General features: G+C 35.2%; 1 protein-coding gene across 1 annotated transcript in view; it reads left to right on the top strand.

Moving 5' to 3' along the window:
* The first annotated feature begins 4,687 nt into the window (after positions 1 to 4,687).
* The window catches only part of stum (mechanosensory transduction mediator stumble), a 144,994-nt gene continuing 137,699 nt past the window's right edge, over positions 4,688 to 11,982 (top strand). The window contains exon 1 of the mRNA XM_085954006.1: positions 4,688 to 4,836. The gene's annotated coding sequence lies outside the window, so the exon portion shown is untranslated. The remainder of the gene's footprint in view (positions 4,837 to 11,982) is intronic.

Genomic DNA, 11,982 nt, shown 5'->3' with positions numbered 1-11,982 from the left:
TAATCAACAAACATACAAAGATTTTTAAAATAACGGATTTATTTTAGGGGCGAGGCCTCCAGTTTTAAATTATTTAATCTTGAGCGATTATATTGATAATTTAAAAAAAATATATCATTGATTTGGAATTTAAGCCCATACTAAAAATAATTGTGGTTGAATAATGTTAAGCAGTATAAAAAACATTTATAGTTATAATTAAAAAAAAAAAGTTTGTAGGTACAATATTTAATTGTATATAAACTATGCAACATTCTAGAAAGAACGCTTTGTTTACATTAAAAGTATAACGTGTTTCTTATGGCTACTTAAGAACTTACTGTATGGTTGTATGAATCATGGTATAAGTCATCGGGGTTGATTTGCATCAGAGGTTTAATCACCCACCGCCAGAGGGTCAAACGATCGCATTTCACCACACACCCATTACAACATAGAGAAGGCTATGCCCTAGCATTTCATTTTTTTTTTACAAATAAAATAAACCCCAATTGAGAAACTATTTTATCATTTAATATTACCGTAATTCTCTACATATTAAGTTTATATATTTTATGAAATTAAATGACAGTAGGAGATTTTCTTGGCTACGCAACCTCCGTAAGTGGATCAATATCCAAAACGTTTGTGATCTGATATGACTGTCCCCGTGTCCGGAAATTTGTACGTATGCAGTTCACCGTATCACACTTCACCGTCAAATTTTGTTTCGGAAATATATCGTCGTATATTATAAGTATATACGTCTTATATATATAAGACCGTACAACCTCTTCGGGTCGTATGGTACTGAGATAAAATTCATGTCTAAATAAAACACGGTTCTTGTCGGTTCACAGGAAGCCAGCGCAAACAATTTTTGAAAATAGCTGATATACTGGATTGTTTGTTAGGTTAGGTTAGGCTTTCATTTTTGAAGTAACATTATTGTCTGCAATGCTACACGAACAACGCGTAATTTCTTCATCTCTTTTCGATAAGAACGCTCACGGTGAAATGTGCTACGGTGAAATGTAATACGTACAACTGTCCCAGCATAGGAAGGTGTGATGCAATTTTGTTGGCGACATTTGATAGATGACGACACCCCTAGAAAAATAATGTATTTATATGTTGATATTGTATTTCAGTAAATATAACAATATTGATATCGTTTTATATTATCGATTTTATCACTGCAACATGGCTGGTATCAATTATCGTGAATGGTTTAACTATTACTAATTATTCTTAATTCTTAATGTTCGAGTAAAAAAAATAAAAACAAGCATTTACATTGAAACAGAAAACATAATAATAATTTACATTGTATACTATTTTAGTAAACTTTCCCAACAAAGGGTATACGTGGCATGGGTTTGGGTCGAAATCGGGCGGGTGCCCGACAAAATCCCGAAGGCCGGAATCCCGAAAGGCGAAATCCCGAAGGCTGAAATCCCGAATACCAAAATCCCGAACGCTGAAATCCCGAATAGCCGGAATCCCGGAAAAAATGTTTTTTTGTCTCTCTTGTAAAATTTGCGCAATTTAGGATAAGTGTTGCGCAATTGTTACTGTTTGCATTTTTTTATTTTTCGGAATTTTGGCCTTCGGGATTCCGGCCATTCGGGATTTCAGCATTCGGGTTTTCGGCTTCGGGATTTAGGCTTTCGGGATTTCGGCCACTCGCGATTTCGGCCATTCAAGATTTCAGCATTCGGAATTTCGACCTTCGGGATTTCAGCCTACGGGATTTTGTCCGGCACCCACGTGGCATCTACGAACGCTCTACGCCGTAGACCCTATAGAATTTGTTCGATAATGTGATTTAGTAATTTTACTATGTTTTATAATATTATGATTGCCAACATTGTGAGTAACTTTAAATGTTAGGCTTACATATTAATATATTTTTTCTCCATTTTTTTATACATAATATACAGTATTGGTGCTGTATACATCATTATAATTATAGCACTGGTATTCTTCTTTCTTCCTTTCTTCTTCTTTTGCCATATCCGCCCTTAACTGGAGCATATGGATACCACGCGGCGCCTCCAAGAATCCCTGTTGCTCGCCAGTCTTCTTGCTTCGTTCCAGGTCAAACCAGCATCCCGTAGATCCGCCGTATACACTCTGTAGATTGTATTTAACGGCCTTCCAGGACGCCGGAATCCGGTCGGCTTGAAGAACAGGCAAGCCAGGTTGAAGTTCTCTTCTGGCATCCGCAGCACATGGCCGAGCCAGGTCCAACGTCGCCTCTTCACTTTCAGCGTGATGAAAGGCTGCTTGGTGCGTTCTCTTATCTCCTCGTTGCTCCTAAAGTCATACCACCGCACACCCAGTATTCGTCGCAAACATCTGTTTTCGAAGCTCAGTATACGGTTTCTCTGAGCCTTCGTAAGGTGCCATGATTCGCTACCGTAAAGCAGCACCGTCAGAATGCAAGCGTCGAATAGGCGGCATTTGGTTTTGACTGAGTACAATCGTGAGTCCCAGACATTCCGCATCGAGTTGAATGTTGCTCCAGCCATTCCCATTCGGATAGCGAGCTCTTTCTGCAAAATGCCATCTCCCGTGATGTGTACCCCCAGGTACTTGAAGCTGCCGACGCTCTTGATGTTTTGTCCGTCGCTAATCAGAGGGAAATCTGGATCAGGACAGGTGCTATTGCACAAGGCGTTGGTTTTCTTCGCGTTGATTTTCATACCAACGCGAGAGGAGTTGTTATGCAACCTGTCGATTGTCTCTTGAATGCCCTCGATTGAGTTGTCGAATAGGACAGCATCATCGGCGTATTCCATGTCGCATAGCTTCACCGTGAGAGTAACAGGTATGCCTCGGTCGGGTAGTATTGACTTCCGTAGTATGAAGTCAAAGAGAATGATTAAGAGAAACGGTGCAACATGGCTGGCATCAATTATCGTGAATGGTTTAACTATTACTAATTATTCTTAATTCTTAATGTTCGAGTAAAGAAAATAAAAACAAGCATTTACATTGAAACAGAAAACATAATAAAAATTTACATTGTATACTATTTTAGTAAACTTTCCCAACAAAGGGTATACGTGGCATCTACGAACGCTCTACGCCGTAGACCTCATATAATTTGTTCGATAATGTGATTTAGTAATTTGACTATGTTTTATAATATGATTGCCAACAAATATTGTGAATAACTTTAAATGTTAGGCTTACATATTAATACATTTTTTTCTCCATTTTTTATGCATATACAGTATTGGTGCTGTATACATCATTATATCGATATATAAAAAATGTGACACTATGATGGACAAATTTCTAAATTATTAATATGAATATATTTATTACATAAAATGACTTAAAGATTTAAAGGACCAAATGTTTAAGTTATCCAGAGTCTTCTTCATCCTTGCCGATACAATAAGGAGCATGTTATTACGGGGTCTGTTTAAAGCACGTATTATGCTTGATTGGTCTATTTGACTAATATTTTGGTATCTATGCGGGAAGCATGGGATGGGTAAGATAACATCCCGTTTACACGTACATGGATTTACTGCTGATAGTACATATTATCGCGGAGAAAATGCATGTGTAAATATACGTATAATCGTGCACGTTGCAAGATTGCATACCTAAGTGAGTCAAAAAAGTTAAGAAGCTCCTGAATTTTCACGCGACAGTTGGGGTTTGTGCGATATCTGGCAAACCTGCAGCAAAAAAAATGAACTACTCCGCACAGGGTATATTTGACGTCACAACATGTCAAATAACACCATACAATGACAACATTGCGTCTCGCTTACGCTTGAAGAATAATACACCGTTTACACTGCATGGATGTACTGTGCACAGTAAGAAAATGTATAGGGAAACATGTATCATCCTGCAGTTGGCAAGATTGCGTGCATAAATCAAACAAGATTGGAAGATTCCGAATTGTGATGATTTATTGCGCACAAGTAAGATTATTTTCGACCTGCACCTGCGCAGTAGAGCGATAGGGGCGAACATGCCCGTAAAAAATGAACTACTCATTTTGATCTCCGATTTTCAATACGACCTGTCAGATAGTAGTATAAAATGACAACCTCGCCTCTCGCTTATTCTTGAAGAATGAGATTGGAGAGACAGTCAGCACTTTTACGTGTAAACAGTTATTGTCATGACAGTTTAAAATAAGCACAATTGCCGACAGTAATTCCATGCACGTGTACAGGCGTCATGAGATTGGAGAGACAGTCAGCACTTTTACGTGTAAATAGTTATTATCGCGATAGTTTAACATACACGCTATTGGTGCCAGTAAATCCATGGACGTGTACAGGCGCTATTATACTAGATTCAACAAAATATTATTTTGAAATAGAGAAATAAGTAAAATCTCGGTGTGACTTGACCCTTTAACCTTGAGCATCCATTTTATTCTAGTTCAAATCAAATCTATGTATTTTTTATATGGTATTGTAGACTTTTGTGTGGATTGATTACACGTAAAGCCCATGTGAAGTTAATACATAATATAGTAATAGTATTTTTTTTTAATATAAGAATGTTTGGTTTTCAGGCTCCATCTTTCATTTCATACGTGGGCTGTTATATTGTTCACCCCCGCGCAGCGAATGGATTGACCCGCCCTCCCACACACTCCCTCTGTATTCTAAATTCAAATTTCGCAACGGGCAAAGCCGAGTGTTGTTTTGGTTTTTGGCGGGACGTCAGTCGACGCTCGCGCCGTCCCTTGCGCTAAATCAATCGAACCGGACCGGAATATCCTTATTTACCTTTTTATTTACATTTTACAAAACGAATTTATCTCGTGGATGTGTCGTCCTTGGATAATGGCGGCCTCGCACTGTTTTTATAATGGTAATTTATGCGAATGATTGCGACAATGGGACAGTCGCTTCGTTCTTTTGCGCTGTTGTGTGTTTAAATTGTGTTAAATATGGTTATTTTTTAAAATGTAAATGAAAATAAAACAAACAAGCTTTAATATAAAAAAACAACAATTAAACTAGTAAAAAACGTTCGTTTACAACAATGGGTGACACAAAAATAAATGACTTTAAATAATCGCTTGTGCAAAAAATGTGCACGACTAAAATTTTGTAAACACGATTTTCCAGTGAAGAATTGACATTGTTTATAATGAATCTAAAGACATTTTAAGCGTTTTTTCAAATACTACTCACTAAACGTCATAAAATGAATCAACAAGCATTGTGTTTTTACATTTTTTTGGACAGATAAATTCAACTTTAAAGTTACATAATTGAGGATAAAACGAAATCCTAAAACAAAAATAAATTAATTTGATTAATTATAAGTATTAGAAACGAATGATTATAATATTATATACACTAATAAATATATTCATATAATTTAATATTTGAATTACCAATTTAAAAAAAATATAATAATCATAATATAATTATTTAAAAATCTAATCACAAATTTCCTACATTCTGATTAAAATGTTAGCTCTTTTCAAAAGAAATTATTACGTAATTGAAATACTATAATATCTAATCAAAATAACAGAATATTCTTATATGTGTTGGGGGGGAGGGGGTTTATTTAGCAAACAAACAATTGAATTTCATAGTGTATTTTAAAACTAATTTAATTTTCTTCAGTTTAAGGTATACCCAACAATTATATTGATGATTTTTATCATCGGAAGAAGATGGTTATTTCACTCTGTAGTCATAATATAACATAATTATTCAAAGGGTACAGTAAAATAAAAGTATTACCTATAAATTAAAAAAAAAAGTATAAAAATTAATTTTCACTAAACCATTTTTTAATTATCATATTAAGATTTCCACAAATCGATAATTATTATAAATCGTCACTTTGATACTGCACACAAGTAACTTGATTTATGCTGTTTTTGAGAATTTATTAATTATTAATTACCTTTTGAATCTGGTACATTATTTCAATTCTATATCTATATATTGTAATCATCAGCTTTTTGACAACTCAACGGGAATCGTTCATATTATAAAGTGTTCAAAAATATATATAAGTACATAACCGCCATTATTTAAATTCTACAAAAGTAGATATTGATCTAAAGTTACTTACAAAAAAATGTACTAATGTTTAGAGATATTTGTTGTTACTTAATTTTTATTATTTGAGTTAATTTTTTATTGCCACGATTTAGTGACAGTAGAAGTTTATTATGTACTGTACTAAGTTTAATGTTCGTTTTACAAACATTGTCAAAATCGACGTTACCTGGTTGAAGCAGTAAGGTGACGATTATTGAAAATAATATTATAATATAAATTAAATGTTAAACTTGTTAGATGTAGAATCAACAATATTATGTTGTACTATTTCGGTCGCCCATTATAATTAATTAAAAAAAACTAATTTAACATATAATAAGGTGCCTAATTTAAATGTGGAAAACTAACCAAACAATCTTTATCGGAACGATAAATAATAGCAAGCAACCTTCATAGCATTTATTGAAATATAATATACCGTATTAGCAATATAATAAAGTTTACGACTGTGATATGCAATTAACCTTGGTTAGGTAAAAAATCTGTAGCATTAAAATACGTGAAAATCGATTTTGCGAAAGTGAAATTTGGCTAATGTGAAAAGTATATTATTATACTTATTACTGCTTGGCGAAAAATACGTGGGAATTGTCCACGCTTACTTTTCCAGAAGGCTACCGTGGAAACCAATACGTATTACGACTGGTAATTATGATAAATACATTGTATATATAAATATAAATATAACTACCCTTTAGCACATACTCGTTCTTGCTCAATGTTGTTTACAGGTAATCGCTTTGACGTTATGAAATGTCAATAATTATTATTAAGAGAAAAATAGTTGCATTCAAATTTGTACGTACTTATAGTAAATTTTCCCTACAAATAAAAATTTACGTGGACTCTACATTAGTCTAATGCTTCAAATACACTCTATGACGATCCGTCATATATATGTCGAAAAACCCGTTTCTTATGTTGGCGTCCTGTGTCACAGGGTGTCACAGAGTGTAAATACGATGTCATAGCTGTCATACAATATGTATGTATAATATGTCGGAATGGCATAGATTTGATCATAGACACTAAATCGCTCTTAGCATATATGTGCCATGTGCCCGATCGTCATATAGTCTATTTGAACCTTTATACGATATATTATAAACTTATGGATGTGGTTTAGTAATTCGAGTACTATGTATATTATGTTTGCGAACAAATATTAACGTATACTTTTATATTTATGCCAAACTTTGGCATGATCCAGTGGATGGGGGGGGGGGTCTTCAAGTTACGCTGGAGGTAGTATTTTTTTTAGTGGGTATAAATCTGAGGTGTACAACATTTATTATGTACTGTGGGTCTATTTTATACTTATCAACCGCTAAAGTGATAAAATGAAAAATATTATCAAACTTAGGGTAGGTTTGTATCAAAGTATTAGCACTTGTTGTAACAATTACAATAAGTTGGTTGTAATTGTAGCAATAAGTGATATATTTTAACAGCACCTCTCTTACCTGTGATAAAATTTAGAGCAAGATAGACAGTTTTGACTGTTTAGACGGCTAACTTATTGTAAGAATTATAATTCCTCACTACAAATATGTAATTAATACCATCACTTTATCACTTTAGCGGTCGATAGCCGCCTTGTTTATAGAATAGACCCGCTGATGCACCAAGCAATTTCTGAAAGCATCTTCCAACATTGATGTATTTCTATAATTTGGTAGCGTTGCGTGACTCTATTCATGATGATTTGCCATTCTTATACTATATTGATCACAAAACTGAGTGCAGTATCATAGCTTCTCGTAAGTTATACCTATCTCAGCAAAAAAAAAATACCCGTTATATACGGGTGTGTTAATTAAACACAACATTAGAAGGTGTGAACCTTTTCCACACCTGCTGACGTTTAATAAGGAATGAATAATCTGAAAAATATAACTCATTCAATATACGAAAATAGCAAGTCATTGCTTGATTCACTTGAGCTGAGGGATAAAACGGGGCGATAAAATTATAAACACAGTAACGATTTATAGCCCCTTACCGCAGACGTCATTTATCTTTGGTTTGATGCATTTACACGTCGTTTGCACACATTCGTTTCCCACCAGATGGAAAGCCAAATTAAAATTTATTTTAAATCTACAAATCAATACTGATTTTATAACTTACCCGTGTAGCATTATTTTTAATAAATTATCGTGGAATTTGTATATAATTACGTTTTAAGCACTAAATTGTGATGAGGTCGGTTGTGGGTTTAGGGGTGTGGAGACCTGACGCACCGATTGATTTCGAGCCCCCCACGATAAAACAACATTAAAACCACAAAATATATTTTTTTAATGGGATGTACACTTCATGATGAGGTTTCGTAACATTTTTTTTTACGAGAAATGCATATTAGCCACTTGATCAACCTATTAGGCCCACGCTCTGGATTCAAACATACATTTAAAAACATTTTTTTCCAGATCCAGGATTTCAACCCGAGACCCTTCGACTTACCAAGAGGGTACGTTGTCACTCGGCCATCGCGAGCGCTTTTCATTTATCTAAACAGTATTATTATTGAGGATGCCACTGCCAGTGATGGCACATAATAATATTGGTGGTTTATTTTTTGTAAACACGTACGAATATGTTGTAAAGGGACCATTTTGATGCTATTTGCTGGGATTGTACACTAAATTTGCGATAAATACCCCCTTTTAATTCTTCTAACAAATGGCTTTGACACTGCGATGTGGAAAGCAACGGGAAACTACCACATTAACTATATCCCTAAAAATCATCAATGCTGGATAATCAAATTGCATGGCCCTCAGTCCCCGGCAGACCTTAAATGGTCAGAGGATGCTAAGAATCCCCGGGTCGGCTATGAAGATTGCGACCTGGAATGTGCGATCTATGTTTAAAAGTGGAAAATTGCAAAACGTTATAATGGAAATGAATCTGTTAAAATTATACATCCTTGGTATCAGCGAAGTGAAGTGGAAGGGAAACGGCAGATTTAAAACTGACAACGGCACCTTGTATCACTCGGGAAATTATGATAACCACCATCGAAATGGAGTGGGTATCATAGTGACCGATAAAATTTATAGATCGGTCAATAGTTTTGTTCCCTACTCTGACAGAGTAATGCTATTACAACTCAAATCATGGATGGGTAATGTTGATATAATACAGGTGTACGCTCCAACTGCCGACAAAGATGACGATGTTATAGAAGAATTCTATCAACAGATAAATTAAATTCTAAAATCGACGAAAGATAATGAAGTTACCTTAATTATAAGAAATTTCAACGCAAAGATCGGTAAAGGTAAAAGTGAAGAGTTGGAGGTAGGAGAATTTGGTCTAGGACAAAGAAATGATCGAGGAGAAAGATTACTACAATTTTGCCAGGAAGAGAGTATGGTTGTTTGTAACACATTATTCAAACTTCCAGCAAGGCGATTGTATACATGGAAATCCCCACAAGATAATGGCAATAACATTGTAAGAAATCAAATAGACTATATATTAATTCGCAATCGTTACAGAAATAGCGTAACATCTACTAAAACTTATCCAGGTACTGACATCTCATCTGACCACAATCCTGTTAAAGCTATACTAAAAATTAGATTAAAAAGATTACTGAGGGAGCGACGCGCAACCCAATGTGTTGACATTAATCAACGGAAGGATCCCGAAGTCAAACAACAAGTAAAAAGTGCACTGAACACAGAAATAGAACAAATAAAAACTTCAGTCATTACATCCTCTGACATAACAGACAAGTGGGACAGGATAAAAGATGTGTTCTCCTCCATATCTAATAATCAATTAGAATATAAAAGAACAGCTAAGAAGCAAAAATGGATGACGGATGAGATTCTGTCTTTAATGGACGAAAGAAGAAAATGGAAAAATAAAAATGAAACTCAATATAGGAGAATTCATAATAAGTACCATAAAAAGTAAAATTCGTACAGCTAAAGAAGAATGGATGTCCGACCAATGCAAAGAAATTGATCTCCAACGAAAATACGATTCCTTTAATATGCACAAGAAGATAAAGGAAAAAACAATTACGAAAGGAACCTCATCAACTCTATCTTGAAAGACGAAGATGGGTTTATTATATTAGATATAGAAAAGAAGCTGACTTGTTGGAAGACATATATTGAAAATCTGTTTGATGATGATAGGGGACCTATTGGCTATACTTTTAATGAATGTGAACAAGCCCCATGCATAAATAGGGCAGAGATAATAAACGCAATACGAAATTCTAAAAATGGTAAAGCTGTCGGCCCTGATAATATTTACAACGAAATGATAAAATTATTAGAAGAAGATCAATTAGAAATTCTCGTTGATTTGTTTAATAAAATTTACGAAACGGGCATAATTCCCGATGATTGGTCGACATTCATCACTCTACCAAAAAAGGCGAATGCAAAGGAGTGCAGCGAGTTTAGAACAATAAGTTTGATGAGCCACATGCTAGTCTTATTAAAAATAATCCATAATAGGATTTTTCGAAAATGCGAAGAAGACATGGATGACACACAATTTGGCTTCAGAAGTGGTTTGAGCACTCGCGAAGCACTTTTCAGCTTGAATGTTCTAGTGCAAAGATGCCTAGATGTTAATTTTGATGTTTATATGTGTTTCGTCGATTACGAGAAAGCATTCGATACTGTTAGGCATCCTAAACTTCTCGAACTCTTACAGGAGAAAGGCATCGATGCAAGAGACATTCAACTGATAGCTAACTTATATTGGAATCAAACAGCGAATATTAAGATTGAAAACGGAATCAGTGGAGAGGTAAAAATTCATCGCGGTGTAAGACAGGGGTGTATATTGTCACCTTTGCTATTTAACATGTACTCGGAAGTTATTTTCAAGTTTAAAGAGTTTACATCAACTGGTAGAAAAGGTTAATAAGGTCAGTAATTCTTATGGTTTAAAAATCAACCTTAAGAAAACAAAACTATTACTAGTATCAAAAGCAGCGACACCAGACACCAACACAAATTTTGTCATTAACAGCGAACCAATCGAACGTGTGACCCATTATAAATATTTAGGTACATGGGTCAATGAGAAATGGGACCGGTGTCATTTTGAGAAAGGCGCTCCTTGCGATCTCAATTCTAGTTTTTATTTCCTGAGGAAAGGAAATAAAAACTAGAATTGAGATCGCAAGGAGCGCCTTTCTCAAAATGACACGCCTCCTTAGCAATCGAGATCTTAACCTAGGTCTGAGACTGCGTATGGTACGTTGTTATGTGCTTTCAATTCTTTTCTATGGTATGGAAGTATGGACGCTAAACCGAGAGATGTCACGGAGACTTGAAGCTTTCAAGATGTGGCTGTATAGACGCATCCTCAAAATTCCTTGGACTGACCGGATGACAAATTTTGAAGTTCTCAATCGAATGGGGAAGGACCGAGAAGTTCTACGTAGTATCAAAACCAGGAAACTATAATTAATACCTCGGCCACATTATGAGAGGACAAAAATACAGCATTCCCCAACTTGTCATTCAAGGAAAAATCAATGGGAAGCGTAGCAGAGGACAGCGCCGAATTTCATGGCTTAAGAACCTCCGTGATTGGTACGAGATAAATTGTTCCAATCCAATTGAAATATGATTGGCATTGCTACACTATGAGATAGATACCCGATATTAATCCTGACTTATAAAAATTTATAAAAACTCATAAATATATCATCATCATCAGCGTGAATCTATCCACTGCTGGGTAAAGGTCTCTTCACGCTGCTTCCACTTCTATCAGTCCTGTGCGCTGCGTTGCCACGTATTTCTGCAGAACTTTATAATTTCATCGATCCAGCGGCCTCTAGGTCTACCTTGCGGACGTTTTGTACCTCTTGGATACCACTGGATGACTAAATTTGTCTAACGATAGTCTCTTCTTCGAGCTATGTATCCAGCCCATCTCCATT

The sequence above is a fragment of the Rhyacophila brunnea genome, unplaced genomic scaffold (assembly GCF_057557595.1).
Source record: "Rhyacophila brunnea isolate RB1 unplaced genomic scaffold, BYU_Rbru_1.0 scaffold_4, whole genome shotgun sequence".
NCBI lineage: Eukaryota > Metazoa > Arthropoda > Insecta > Trichoptera > Rhyacophilidae > Rhyacophila > Rhyacophila brunnea.
The sequence above is the reverse complement of the archived record's forward strand: the minus strand, read 5'-3'. Positions and strand labels throughout refer to the sequence as shown.